Source organism: Alligator sinensis, unplaced genomic scaffold, assembly GCF_000455745.1.
Source record: "Alligator sinensis unplaced genomic scaffold, ASM45574v1 scaffold720_1, whole genome shotgun sequence".
NCBI lineage: Eukaryota > Metazoa > Chordata > Crocodylia > Alligatoridae > Alligator > Alligator sinensis.
Genome location: NW_005842026.1, coordinates 2,184,061 through 2,196,504, shown reverse-complemented (window position 1 = coordinate 2,196,504; position 12,444 = coordinate 2,184,061). Strand labels below are relative to the sequence as shown.

At 43.2% G+C, this 12,444-nt stretch overlaps 1 protein-coding gene across 2 annotated transcripts in view; it reads left to right on the top strand.

The window, feature by feature from the left end:
* The window catches only part of AP4S1 (adaptor related protein complex 4 subunit sigma 1), a 45,482-nt gene that overhangs the window by 977 nt on the left and 32,061 nt on the right, over positions 1-12,444 (top strand). Inside the window, exon 1 of one of the 2 annotated variants that reach the window (XM_006022259.3) lies at positions 37-354. The exons of the other annotated variant lie outside the window; for it this stretch is intronic. The gene's annotated coding sequence lies outside the window, so the exon portion shown is untranslated. Of the gene's footprint in view, positions 1-36; positions 355-12,444 lie in introns of those variants that run through there. 2 annotated transcript variants of the gene reach the window in all.

Genomic DNA, 12,444 nt, shown 5'->3' with positions numbered 1-12,444 from the left:
GGAAACCACCCCCTCCGCGCGCGCCGGACTGCGCATGCGCAGCTGAGTGGGCCGGTGGGTGCGCGGGCCGTGGTCACTAGGGCAGGGGCCTAGCGCGCGGGGGTGGAGCGGCCGTCCCTCCCCCCCTGGCAGCCGCATTCCTCGGATGCTTCTGCTGGGGCCGCCCCAGCGCCGCGCTCCTCCGGCTGCGCGCGGGGGCCGGGAAAGGCCCCACATGTGAGCGGCGCCTAACGGCCAGTCCCGGGTCGTTTCTTTCTGAACCAGAGGAGCCCCGAGTGTGCGCGTCTGAACCTGCCTCGTGTACCCACCTGCGCCGCGATTTGAGGGGGGGGGTATACGTCTGTCCCTGTACAGGTACATAGATAAAAGACATCAAGTTATCTAAAGAATTTTTTCTGGCAAAAATCTTGTTGGTCTAATATACCTCTGTCCACGAGTCAAGTTTTCTATAAAGAGATTGTGTTATCTGTTATCAAGATCTATAGATAAATTCATATATCTTTCTATAAAATAAAGATGGAAGATCTCTTTATTAGTTATAAAGATTAGCTCGATTACAAATTTTTCGTGTGTGATCGTGGCAGGGCATATTTTTTATTTGTATTTCATTTTGAAAAATGTGGGCAGTTTTTCAAGCAAATGACTGACTTGCCAGAGAAATCAAAGCACCATGCAACTCCAATGCCGGTTGTAGATCTGCCAGGACAAAAAAAGGACATGGAAAAACCTTTTTTTTTTTTAAAGTATTGCCCTTATTAACAAAGGACTATTCTTTTTTTCCCCCAAGAAGTAATTTAAAAACCTCTCCTTCATTATTTTGTAATCTTTCCTTAATCCGGGGTCCTTTCCACAGAGAAAGTCTTGCAAATATTTATCACCATGCTTTGATTGGTTTCTCTGCAAAACTGGTAGCAAATTCCAGTTTTCTTCCTTATTACATATGAGGTGTATGCTATCTTCAGTCTAAATCAGGTCAGACTGTCACAGATTCATTACCCTCAATTTCAGCAGTAATGACAGGCATATAAAGACAAATGAATTTCAGCTATCACCTCCTGCTTGAAAAAATTGTGTCACCCATAATTAAATGAAAGAGGGTGTGGTTTCATCTTTCCCACAAACATATTTTTAATAACAGTTTCTTAAACAGGTTCTTTTACTAGGTGAATCAGAAATTGTATCAGTTGCTCAAGCATGGACAAATTCATGTACCGTACATGGTTTTTAATCCTACGGATCCGCTCCAATGACTACCTCCTCTGCCTTCAGGATAGGCATCTCTCATTCATGACTCTTCCCAGCTGGATGTTGATCTTTGACTTGTTTTACATGTTCTCGCTTGTAACTTCCTCCTTCTCAGCTACCGAGTTACTTTTTAAAGATTTTCCTTAAAACCTTCCTCATTGCATTAGTCCATGACAAACCTGACCCTCCATTCTCTGCTGACTACCTGTTCCTCATCAGACATTCAGCTAATTCAGTCAACTTCCTTTTACTCAATTTTCCCTTTTCTTTCTGTTTGAAAGTTACTGTATTGAGCTCTGGTATGCATATGCTCTCTTTCTACAACTCATCATAAACCATTCTGTAGTACTTACGTGCAAGTCCTCATAAAAAATGTATTAACACAGGCATTTTAAAGAATTATGGTTAACAGCTGAATCACATTGAGGGCAGTAAAATTCCTAACAATTTTCACTGCTTATATTAGTATCCAGTGAAAAACAGGAAAGATTATATCTGGTAAAATTATAATTCCCCATGGAATTTCCATGCTTTTTTCAGTCTATAAGCATATAGTATTCCTTGACAATTAAAAGGAATTGGGAGAGATGTTTTGCTCTTTCCTTCCTCCCTAACTTCCTTAGATTAGTGAAGGCTTTGATTTTTTTTTCTTTCTTTATTTTTTGGTCAAATTCCTAGCCCTTGAGTTGAAGCTGTTTTTTCTACCTCAGGTCCCATGAAAGAAGTTACTTCACCATCAGAACTAATGCAGTTCACATAACAGGAGGTCAGGGCATTGTTTTTACTACAAATGATTAGGAGTACTAATCAACTTTAATAGTTCTAGATGAATGGCTTAAAGATCTCTAAAAACCAACAGGCCTTGTCCCTGCTCAGAATCAAGACTAGCAGAAATAAAGGAGGTTCTTGACATATAGAATCTCTTCCTTTGCTGCACACCTTCCTTTGATTTGGCAATAGGATCATAGCCACATGTCTGGTGTACAAGGAATTCATAATCATTTGAACCTAATGATGAATCATTTGTACCTAAAACACTTGCTCTTACCTTATCACCCACTAGCTTTTGGCTTTATAATAGATTCACCTTTTTGTGCCCTTCACCTATTCCTGCCCAGCCACTCTTCCTTACCTTTCAGCTACTTAGTGTTTTTTTTCACTTCACGTTTGCTCCATTTCTTGCTACTCTCATGTGCATCACATGTCAACCTATATATAAAGTGGGTGTATGTGGACACGCTATTACAGTGACACAATAAACTCCAGAGCAGTTTGTACTGGAGTTAACTGCTCCAGGGCATGGCATTTACACATATCTCTCCAGCAATTAAAGCTAGGGTGGAGCAGCCCAGGGATCCGGCTGGCAGTGGCGGGCAGCACAGGGGTCTGGCCCCTGGCTGGCTGGGCTGACCAGGCGCAATTTGCGCCCAGTTGTAACCATCCACATGAGCATTTGATCGCAGTTAAATACTCTGCTGTAAGAAAGTTCTATCCCTGACAGTTCTCTTACAGCAGAGTTAATTTTCTGTGCCCTAATACCAGGACACATATAGACGGTGACACTTTACTTGCAGCTAATTAGTGAACTCCGCAGTAAAGTGCGCGTGTAGATGCACCCAGTAGATAATAAAAACACAGCCCTCGCTCCAAAACCGTATATGTCTAAGTGAAATATGGAAAGCCAACAAAATTTAGGGACTTGGGAATCACAAATCAGTTGAAGTGAGATGCAAATTTTTTTTTTTTAGATAACTACAGGGGATTTAGGGAAAACTTAGGCTTCTAACTCACAAACAGTGACCTTGCTCTGGCAGCACAAAATAACTTAAGACAGTGCTTCTCAAACTATCTGATGTGGCGGACTGGCAATTTTTTTTCCAGTGGGCCAGGGACTGGTGCCTGGTTCAGCCGGTGGCAGCAACTGCATGTAACAGCACTACACAAATGTGTGACCGGCTGTTTCTTTCTCTTTCCTCACCTCGCACAACGTGATGTCACCTGCAGTGTTGGAACGTACGAACTGTGGCGCTATGACATATCAATATTATGCTTCTGAAAATATACTTCTTTCTTTCCTGGCAACTCGCTGCGGACCAGCCGACCGGTGGCTCGCGAACCAGCACTGGTCCGCAGACCACCACTTTGACAAGCACTGACTTAAGGCACACAAAAAATTAGGTCCTTCCATTTTGCTCAAGGAGAATCCTTAGGTGTCTGGTTTAAGCTTGTGACAGTCTCAGAAACCATCTAGATCACACTGAAGTTTCACCTGTGCTCCATTGCAGTCTCAGTGGTGCTGGGCAACGCTGATGGTCTGCCTAATATTCTGATGTGTTAAGTGTTTGTGGAGCTTGCTAAACACACTTCCAGGATTATTACTATTTTTAAACTAATAAATGTCTGATATAAGAGGCATGACTGATCCTGGGACCACATGTTCCCCACACCCAGAGGAGTCTCCACCACACTGGGCTGCTGAGGCATTTATCTACTTGCTCTTTCTGGCTCCTTGAATTTTGTGTTCTGGGCTATCCAGTAGTCCAGCTTCCCATAGAAGGCCCGCTTTGCCCAGAGTAACCTTGGGCTGAAAATGCCTAAAACTCAGATCTCCTTCCTGAGCAAGTGTACTAACCTGTCTATAGTATTATGTAAAAGGTGGGACATCACAAATGCTGCCACCAAATATGTGCTGTCTTACATTGAACTTGGTTTTGATGTTAGCATGGAGAGGCGCTTCCTGGTTCAGGGAGGCACCTATGTTCTGGCTCCTAGCTCTGATTCTGGCTCATAGATTGTAAGGCTGAAAGGGACCTTAGAAGATCATTGGGTCCAGCCCCCTGCACCAGGCAGGAAAGACAGTTGGGGTCAGGTGACCCCAGCAAGGTGACTGTCCAGTCTCCTCTTGAAGATTTCCAGTGTAGTTGATTGCACCACCTCTGGAGGGAGCTTATTCCACAGTTTTCCTAATGTTGAGCCTGAAATGGATCTTCCAGGAGTTTGTGGCCATTACTCCTGGTTTTCCCCAAGGGTGCCCTGGTGAACAGTTGTTCACCGAGCCCTTGATGTATTCCCCTGATATAGTAGTAAGCTGCTACCAAGCCCCTCTCAGCCTTCTCTTTTTCAGGCTAAAGAGTCGCAGGTCCCTCAGCCTTTCCTCGTATGGCTTGCTGTGCAAGTCTCTGATCATATAAGTGGCTCTTTGGACTCTTTCAAGCTTTCCCACATCCTTGTTGATGTGTGTCACCCAGAACTGGACACAGTACTCCAGCTGCAGTCTCACCAATGCTGAGTAGAGCAGGAGAATCACTTCCCCACTCTACTCGGTTCGATTGATGCATTCCAGAGTATTATTTGCCATGCTGGCTATAGCATCACACTGCCGGCTCATTCTTACTGTGATCTGTTATTACCCCCAGGTCCCTTTCGTTCATAGCGCTTGTCAGTTGGGCGCTGCCAAGCCTGTAGGTCTGTAAGGGGTTGTTCATCCCCCAGATGACCACTTTACATTTCTCAATGTTGAACTTCATCTGGTTCTGACTTGCCCAACTTGCTAGCCTGTCTAGCTCTGCCTGTATCTATAGTGTGACCATGCTTCCCCATAACTTGGTGTCATCCACGAACTTGGCCAGTGAGCTCTTTACCCCCACATCCAAATCACTGATAAAGATGTTGAAAAGTACTGGACCAAGCATGACCCCTGTGGGACACCGCTGGCCACTTCTCACTAGGATGACACAGATTCATTCGTTAGGACTTTCTGGGTCCTACCCTGCAGCCAGCTACGTACCCACCTAAATGTCTTGCAGTTAAGCCCACAATCCTCCAATTTCCTTGCAAGAACATCATGGGATACCAGATCAAAGACTTTTTGAAAATCAGGGTATACAATGTCAACCTCTTCACTCTTATCCAGGTGATGAGTCACCTGATCGTAAAAGAAGATGAGGTTGGTAAGACAAGACCTGATGGAGTTCATCCAGTCCTGCTGATTTATATATGTCTGATTTATGTATTTCTTTAATTGATTACACACCAGTTCTATGGCAATAGTAGGAAGGCAGTCATTCCTGACCTGCCCATTTTGTACCCTATCTTTGGGGGCAGAGATGACAGAAGTGCCACCCTAGCAATCCTGAGTCAGATGTTAAGGTCCAAGGACGAGTGGAAATTGAGATACACCTTTGTGCCTAATGTTTCTCATTGTCTTGTTGTACATATCTTCCATTTCAGGCCTCAGGTGATGTGATTGCCCTTTGGAGGCAGCTAAGAGTCTCCACTGATTGTACAGAAGCAAAATTTTAGACCGTTATTTATTTTTGGTTTTGTTTTTTGTTTTTGTTTCCTTTGTTTTTAATGGCCTTAAATAAATTATGGCACTGATATTTTGCCTTATACTTCATGACCACAGAAATTAACTCATATGAAGAAATCAATTGTCCACTTAGTAAATGCAATCAATCAGTAGGTATATTATGAAGTACAATACAGATTAAAAAAAAAAAAGGTGGCAAAAATTCAACATGTGAATTTAAGGACCATGGAATGAATGTAAGTGCAACAAAGAGGGGAGGGATTTTGAAGGTTCTGTTCTCCACTTCTTATTATGGCAAAGAAGAAAGGAACAAACTATTTAGATAAAGGAGTATCCCGTGTAATTTGAGTAAAATTTAGTGTAAGCTTGAAAACTCACTCAAATATCAGATGATGAATTAAAAACCCCAGCACAATGAAAATTATCTAAAAGACACAGAATTCAATTTTTTTCTAGGATTTTTTTTTTTGCACGTCAGAACAGTTGACTGGAAATTGTCACTAGAACAAGGTATGCAATAGCCAAGGGAGACCAACCAAATTGAAATGCATCCATTGCACTTACCATGTTAGAATCCCAAATAGACAAAAGATGGACCAGTAAATTAAAGAATAAGCTATATAGACCACAACACAATCATTGGAAAACTTAGCTAGAAAAAAATTCTTTTGAAACTTAATAATTAAGTGTTCAGATTCAAGTTGAAGGTATGTGGTTAATTTTTCCATGAGAGAAGCAACAGGAAAAAATATATTTAATTTATTATGTGTTATTTGTGTTGCCATAGTGCTGAGAAGCTCTAGTCATTGATCATGACTCCACTGTGATAGTACTCTGTCCAGGCAGTTCCTACCCCAGTAAGATTACAGACTAAGAGTAAGACAACAGAGAGAGAGGGGCAGTAGCATATAAGACAATATTGGTCAGAATGATAGGCAATGGGGTCACTACACCATCAGTCTTAACAAATGTCAGTTTTTTTATAGTTGTCACTGAGAAGTTGTGAAGCAAGTAGTCAGCCAGGCAGAATCCATAGATACCTACAATGATGTAGCAATTCTAACTTCAAACATAAGGTGCACCTCATCCCTGCCTTCTGCCTCACTTCAGACTAATGGCTAACTACCTCTGTCTCCAAATGGTAATGCTATTTTGGAGAAGAGAGAGGAAATTTTGTATATATTATACATGCAAATCTGCACTCTAAAATTATTCGAAGTGTTTGCTGTGTTTGTTTTAAGATGCATGTCTGTTTATACTCTACAGTTTCAAATAATAGTTTTCAGTATCAAATATATCTTTGCATATCTTTGAACATCTTCATTTTTTAAAGCTAAAACAAGTTTAGTTGAACAGTGTAATAATGGAAGTTTTGGCTAATGTTTATTTTTAAACATTGGTAAAGCAGTCAGTCTTTTGTTTGACAGACTTAATCTCTTATTCACAGTATAAGTGTGAGCCCTTAAGTGTTACAAACTTTTGTTGTAGAACATGAAATAATTGAAAATGCTCCTAGGCATATGGGCAGCCAACCAGACTACCGAAGTGGCTGTAACTCACAGACAGATACTAAATTTGAATTAAAATTGCATGAGCACATTAAAATCTATATACTTCCCTGAGGCAGCCTCAGGCTATGTTCAGTTTTTGTATTTTATTTACTAGTAGTGCCCTTGGATACTGGTGAAATATCTGGCAAAATAAGTTGCAGACAAGTGTTTACATCTATTGAATGAAGACTGATTCATGCTTGAAAATTATGCACATGAACTAAAATACATTAGCAAATTTAATGCCTGTGAAAGCTGTTGGGTTGGTAGTCTTGGAGATTCAGACTACAGGTGCAGTACTGGTAACAGCAGTGTCCTTTCAAAATGCCTCATCATCTGAAAATACAATCTTTAGTCTTCTGTACACTCACTTAATTGGAATGAGTTTAGGCCAGAACTTTGCTATGTGCTAGAGGCTGATACCCTATCAGTTTCTTAATTAAAGTTATCCAGACTACTCAGACTCTCCATATTACTTCTTAAAGGTTATGTGTCTCTAAGAGACTTTCAAGAATAGGGCTGTTCAACTTCTTAGTAGCCAAAAGCTGCATGAGCGGGGGCAGTATGCTGCGGGGGCCACAGCCCCTCTGTACCTCCCCAGCTACAAGTTCCCCCAGCATCACATGGGGGGGCAGCTCATACCTACCATGCATGTGGTGCAGGCACCCCTTTGTCCCCACCACTGCAGCATGCAGGCAGTCAGGTGGCCTATTGCTGTTCCAGGCTTCATAGATTTCATAGACATTGGGGATGGAAGGGACCTCATAAGATCATCAGGTCCAGTCCCCTGTCCAAAGGGCAGGAAGTCAACTAGGATCAAAGGATCCTAGCAAGATAAGCATCCAAATGTTTCTTAAAAGTATCCAGAGTAGGTGCTTGCACCACCTCTGGGGGGAGTCTGTTCCAGGCCTTGGGGTTTCAGACAGTAAAGAAGTTTTTCCTTATGTCCAGGCAAAAACAGGAGTCTTGCAGGAGTTTGTGACCGTTGGACCTTGTCGTCCCTTGGGATGCTCTGGTGAACAGGTGTTCCCCCAGATCCTGATGCACACCCCTTATGTACTTATAGGCAGCTACCAAGTCACCCCTGAACCTGCACTTCTCCAGGCTGACTAGTCCCATAGCTCGCAGTCTCTCTTCGTAAGGCCTGTTCTCTTGCCCTTTGATCATGTGCGTGGCTCTCCTCTGGACTCTTTCAAGCTTCTCCACGTCCTTCCTGAATTGTGGAACCCAGAATTGGATGCAGTACTCCGGCTGCGGCCTCACCAAAGCCGAGTACAGCAGGAGGATGACATCCTGGGTCTTGCTTGAGATGCATCAATAGATGCAAACCAGAGTTTTGTTTGCTTTACCACCTGCGGCATCGCATTCATGCCTCATATTCATCTTGTGGTCAATCATGACCCCCAAGTCTCTTTCGGGTATGGTGCTAGCAAATGTAGCATTGCTGAGCCTATAAGTGTGATGTGGGTCCCTCCCCACACTGAGGTGGAGCACCTTGCATTTCTCCAGGTGGCTCCCCCCGCTCACCTCTTTGATTGTGGTCTCCCTTGGCATTGCAGGCTGCACTGCCCGGCACTACCCTGCCCCACGCTCTGGACCAGGGGCAGGAAGTGAAAGCCAGAGAAAGAGAGATAAGCTAGGGACTCCAGCTGCAGCAGCTACCAGAACAATGAAAGGACTGGTGGCCAGAGAGAGCCTGGGGGTCACAGGCTAACCCCAGTTGAACAGCCCTGTTCTTGGAGAATCTGCTATTATAGATAACGTAACAAAATGTATTTCAAATATATTTCAAATGTGTCATGGCAAAAGGCATATTTCAGAGGAAAAATGGAAGGGAATTAGGATGTTTTCAGTATTAAATCCTACAAGTGACATAAATTGCTTTAAGGCAAAGATTACAGATATACTTTCCTATTCCCTGTGTGATACTTTTTTAAGTTCCTTGTTCTTTCTCCTATAAGTTGGCTTGGACACTGTAGGGTCATCAAGTTATACTTCCAACAGTCAGAGCTGACTAAAAATTCCCTTTTTATGTAGGTAACTGTGCTTCTTACAATGTGATTCATTCTGAATTATAGAGAGGGAGAAGGGTTCAATACAATGGAACCCCATTTTTTCGAAGTCTAATTGTATTATACAAGATAGAGGCATTTTTATGAAATAGTATATCAGTTGCTTGTTGTAATGTAAACAGTTGTCCAGTGAAATAAACAACACCGCCAATTCATTTCTTATAGGCCACTCAACAGTCTATAAATGATAATGTCTTTCATTCATTAATAAAGTAAGATAGATTTCAACCAGTGATGTAGAAGTGGAAGCTTCTGCATTTCAGTACTCATCCCCCAAGCTACTTAATTCCCCATATATAGGATTGTCATATTTCTGAGTCATACTAGTAGCTTGAGCTAAGTTGCAACACCAGCATTAGTCATTCACAGAGATGCGTGTGCATATGAATGAATGAAAAGAATATACATGTAATAAGTGAATAAGAAATCCAATCACCTACCAGAAACACTGAATTGTTAATCATGAATGGCTTCCCGTGTGCAAACATATCTGTAATTTGATGGGTGTTTCCCCAACAGTGCCAATCACAAATATGTTATTCTTTATGTATTTTTATATACTCTTTTTTCCAGTTTATTGTAACATGTTATACAGCTATATGCAAAATTTACTTTACCAGAGCTGCATAACTGAAAGTTTCTAAAGCTAAAATGCTGGAAAATTATAACTGCTTTATAAGAGCAAACTATAGGCAATTCAATCTAATTTTTTTCATAAACTGTCCAGGCATGTGGTTTTTGTTTCTTTTTTGTTTGTCTGTTTTTTTACAAGAGAACTTTTCATTATTATTTTTAAAGAAGCTTTAAAGCTTTAAATTAAGTTGCTTTGGATTCATTTTTATATCTTTGGCACAATTTTCAAAACCAAATTCTGAAAATATGCTTGTATGTTTTCATTATTGAAACCTTATATTTGTGAATATAAACTAGGGACTTAGATAATTCAGCAGCAGCAACAATCCCTCATAGTCAAAGATGACTATGTTCCATGGTTGCCTTATCTGTAGGTCCAAAGACGGCTGAAAAGGCCAATCCAAGATCAACAGGTTCTGTTGCAACTCAGGCACATGTTTCCATGTGGGGTGGGTGGCTCTGGATACTTGGTTCAGTTTGTGACATGCTCTTCTTGCTGCTCCTGCTTTTTTGTCTCCTGTTGTCATTGCAAGGTTTAAAAGTACTGATATCCTTGCAGCAGACTCTTCCTCAGTTTGGGGCTATCCTGAGCAATAGTCTCCCAGGCATTGATGTTGCATTTTTTCAAGTTGACCTTGAGGACATACTTGAAGCACTTCCTCTGCTCTCCTCTTCAGCATATGCCTTCACTAAGCTGGGAGAATAAAACTTGCTTTGGGAGTCAGGAGTCAGACATCCAGATGATGTGGCCAGCCAAGTGAAATTGATGTCAGATGATCGTCACCTCAGTGCTCATGGTGTTTGCTTGTGAAAGAATGCTAATGTTGGTGTGTCTGTTTTCCCACTGGATTTGAAGTATCTTCTGCAGGCAGCATTGATAGTATTTCTCCAGTGACTTGAGGTGTCTCCTGTACTTTGCCCACATCTCAGCTCCATACATTAAAGTGGGGATCACGACTGCTTGATAAACCATGAACTTGGTTTCAAATCTGATGTCACAGTCTTGGAACACCTGTTTCCTCAGGCGTCTGAAGGCTGCAGTTGCACATCTGAGGCAATGTTGGATTTCTTCATCTATGTCAGACTTCAGAAATACTAAATGTTCTCCAGAGACAGGTCCGACTGTGGAAATTACAGAGCGATTGCTTTGCTGTCCATCACAGGAAAGATCATTGTGAGAACCCTCCTGAACCATATCCTTTCACTTGCTGAAGAGCTCCTCCTGGTATCTCAGTGTGGGTTTAGGGCATCAAGAGGCACAATTGACATGATCTTCACTGCTCACCAGCTACAGAAAAAATGTCAGGAAAAATACTGCAGATCTGAATTACCAGAGCTGGGGACTTCTCATTAAGAGTTTGTTGATGGAGGACCTTAGTTTTCTGAGTGTTAAGTAAGTATCAGTCCCATTTTCTTGTATGCCAATGATTGCCTGAATATCTGCTTCTGAGGGAGCACATGCATCATCAGCATACTGGAACTCGATGATTGAGGTTGGGGTAGTCTTGGTCTCAGAGTGGGCTGAGATTAAACAGTTTACCATCCATTCAGTAGTTTAGCTCCATTCCAACTGGAAGCTTGTTGGTGGTCATTATCACAAAGCAAGATCCGCAGGGGTGGCCATGATGCTCCTGGCAGCTCTGTGACTATGCACACTTTGCCCTAAGGGCACCCTCTTATCTCTCCTGCCACGTCTTTGATGGAAAAATAACTCAGGAGGCTGCCCACGAGCCTTTGCTTAGTCCTGGTTCACTGAACCATACTCAGGCTTTCTGATCTGTAGGCCCTTTGCCAGGCCTCTCTTCAGTACAGTGCTGCACAAGACACCTCAGGCCTTGTGGGCCAATTGCATGGTTCCAACCAACCCTTTACCATGCCCCATGCCTCGCAGGTGTTACATTGCTGTCATGCTCTGCTGGGGCCTTGGCCTACTTGGACTCTGCCCTTTGATATAGCTAGGCCTTCTAGCCTAGACCCACTGTGTTGGGCCCAGCTTTGAGGCACTAGCCCACAAACTTCTTTTATTACTGGGCCTCTGGTCCTTGCAGCTTGTGCCCCTGTGGCACTGGGCTCTTGGCCCCTTGCAGCTCATGTCTCTCTGGCACTGGGCTCTCTGCAGTCCCTGAGACTACACCCCTCTGGTGCTAGGGCTCTACACAATCGTGTGCCCCCAGTGAGGCTTCCTCCTCCTCTATTAGCCTCTTCCCGGTCCACCAGTGCAGACAATAACGCAAACCTACGCCCCTGGGCTACTACATAACATTAATAATAAAGGCAGCACTCTGCCCCTTTTAAGAGGGACAACTCTTCCCCCGCTTAGAATACCAGCCCCTTTTATCTCTGGGCACCTTGTGAGCAAGGTTCCCTCTAAGGTACGTGTGTGCATGGCTGTGCACAAGTGAAAGTCTGGCTGTGCACAAACTTTTTTAGGCCACGCACCCACTGGGATACGAGCTGGGCTGTGGTGTGGGACACTTACAGAAGGTAAGCTCCTCCCCAAGGCGAGGTGGAGGCAGGAGCCTGGCACGGGCTCCGCCAGCTCCAGGGAACTGCTCCACTCCCCTGCTTCACCTTGGCATCAGGGCCAGGGACTGGACCACTTCCCCGGAGCCAGCAGAGCCCGTGGAGCAGT